This window comes from Cnephaeus nilssonii, assembly GCF_951640355.1.
Source record: "Cnephaeus nilssonii genome assembly, chromosome: X".
NCBI classification, from domain to species: Eukaryota; Metazoa; Chordata; class Mammalia; order Chiroptera; family Vespertilionidae; genus Cnephaeus; species Cnephaeus nilssonii.
The window spans coordinates 91,769,295-91,772,279 of NC_137071.1; positions in this window are offsets into that span (position 1 = coordinate 91,769,295).

A 2,985-nucleotide genomic window follows, 5' to 3' on the forward strand; every position below is an offset into this window, starting at 1 on the left:
TATCTCCATTCCCCCAAACCCCAGGTTATTACACCTGTCCAAGATGTTCATGGCTGAGGTTTTAAGGAAAAGTTTCAGACCAATGCCTTCATACTCCTGTGTTCCACAAAAAGCATCTGAGAAAACAAGCCTGACCCTGGTCACTGGAATTCAATAAGGTGAAGAAAACCTACCTGCTCCAAAAGTTTGCAACTGAGCAAAAATAATATTTTATCCAAACAGCAAATCTGCTAGGCTGCAAGTTTAATAAGCTATTAAACAGCACCATCTGAAACCTGCAATCAAAGCAAAAACACTGTAAAATAAATCAAGAGAGATAAGAAAAGATTTCACATTGTTAAAATTTTATGCTATTTCTGACTTCCTGAAATGTTACTATTAACCTGGGAGTTAATCAGAGTTTTCATTTACCCGTTGTTCAGAGCTATAATAAGAACTTTAATAGGGTAAATAAAAAGATCTAAAGAAGCAATAACTTAGAATGTCACAAGTGGCAATCATCTACCTTATGAGGCTCATGTGGTACAAAGCATCACACAGCTGGAAACAAATGATTCCTCGGAACACTATAAGTAACCTCCAAGCTCACTCCTAATTAATGTGAAGCCCCACTTTCTCATGGGCATTGAATATATGAACCAATTAAGGAAATACTATTTCTTTAAAATGGCTGTGTTTCTCTCTCTCTCTCTCTCTCTCTCTCTCTCTCTCTCTCTCTCTCTCTCTCTCTCTCTCCTTTTCCCTCCTCGGTCTCTCTAACTTGCATTTTTACTCACTAAAGAATTTCAGCATAAGAACTGGCCCCCCAATGTACCTGAATTGCAATAATGAGACATCCCTGCTTTAAGCAAATTTTGCACCTGTAACCTGCAGAAATATAGCCACAGCATTTGAAAAATTACCTCCATGCTGCACAGTGCCATGAAAATTTATCTTTGAGATGATTTTATTGCATGGTTACCCTAGGCAATTAAATCAATAAATCTTAACTGTCAGAGAAGGTTGGCCCCATGCCAGAAATAAATGAAATGCACGAAATCAGTAAATAAAAGATTCCTGACAACTCATTCCAGAAATTATTTAGCAGTTGGGGTTGTGGGGGGTTTTGTGTTTCACTCCCTAGTCTTTATTGACATACTTTCTGAGAAATGATTATGCTAATAAACACAGTGGCTCTACCACAAAGAAGTCAGATTTTGCCAAGCCATAAATTATAGTTCCTAAAAAGCATAAAGGAAATAGTGTATAATCACATGGCCAGAGGTGGTATGCCAGGACCAGTTTGGGTTGGATACAGGTGTAAGGAGCAGCTCCCTGCTGCCATGGGGAAGGAGTCTGGGCCTTCCTCTTCCCTTTACAGGTGCATCCTCATCTCACTGGCCTTTGCCCTGATGGGAGCTATCCTCTTCTCAGGGACCCAACTTGCTTGACCTGTCTTGTCATGCTGTATCATCTGTAGTCTGCTATGAATCTAAGGAAGTTTACTCTTATGGATAAGGTCTGTTGGCCATTCTCTATTTCTAGAAACAATACCAATACCAAACATGAGTATGGCAAGAAGGGTGGGGATAGGATTGCTATGTTAATAATAATAGGACTTATTATTGAGCATTTCTCCTATGCTGTACCCTTCAGATGGGTTCAATATTGGGTAGCATTTTAAACTATTATGTCCATTTTACAGATCAAAAAATTGAGACTTGGAAAGGTTAAAAGATGTATTTGAGATGACTTGGCTGGTAAGTGGTACAGTGGCGATTCAAGCCAGGGCCAGCCTCCTCATGGGTCCACCCTGCAACAACTCTGATGTTGTTAGTGCATGTTTCTTAGACACAGGAAATTGAGAACTGAAGCCAGTCTTTGGGCATGCTCATTCTGACCTTAGCTCCCTTGCTATTTTCTTATCTGAGTTTTTCCTCCCCTGGTGATTGGTGTACCCAGTGAGGGTTCTTTGGGGGTGTCCCCTCAGAGCTCATTACAGCTAATTGGCACTGGTGCATGAGCTATTATGCTGATGGGTATGTTTGAGGATATGTTATAGCATACCACAGAATCTTTGTACTTGCTGCTTCCAGGCCTGAACTGCTCTTTCCTCTGTGCCTCATTTACTTTAAGATTTCAGCTGAATTCTCACTTCCTCAGTGAAGCCTTCCTTGAATTCTCACACACTTCCATTACAGGCTCTTACAGCACCAGACAATTTTTCTTCACAACATTCACCTTAATTTCAATTTCACATTTATTTTGTGTCATTATATGCTGAATGGATCTCTGTCACATTGGCCCATAAGTGCCATGAGGTCAGGGGAGGTTTGAGTTCTGCTCCCCCATGAGGTCTGAGAACCTCATACTGTGCACAGAATGACTAATTAATGAATGGATGAAGTTAGGCATATTTATTTGCTGGGGCTGCCATAACAAAGTACCACAGACTGGGTGGCTTAAACAATAGAAATGCATTGTTTCATAACTCTGGACACTAGAAGTCTGAGATCAAGGTATCAGCTAGGTTGGTTCCTTCTGAGGGCTGTGAGGGAAGAATCTGTCCTAAGCCAATTTCCTTCACTTACAGATAGCTGCTTTCATGTTCATGTGGCATTCTCCCTACATGCAAGTCTGCTTCCAAATTTCCCTTTTTGTAAGGACACCAGTCATATTGGATTAGAGCCCACCTTAATGACACCATTAACTTGATTGTTTCTGTAAAGACTCTGTTTCCAAATAAGGTCACATTCTGAGGCGCTGAGGGTTAGAACTCCAACATGAATTTGGGGGTGGCACAATTCTATCCATATCTAGACGTCACTGACCCAGGGGTAAAAATTCCTCAGGAGCTTCAATGGGAAGCATTTAGAATTGTTTTTCAGGTCAGAGATAAGTAAAATGACAGTTCTATGCCCAGATTTCTCTTGCAAATCTGAACATTTAAATCCAGTCACCTTGTGCCTTATAGGCCTTCAGCATATCACCAATGGCTTCATGGGT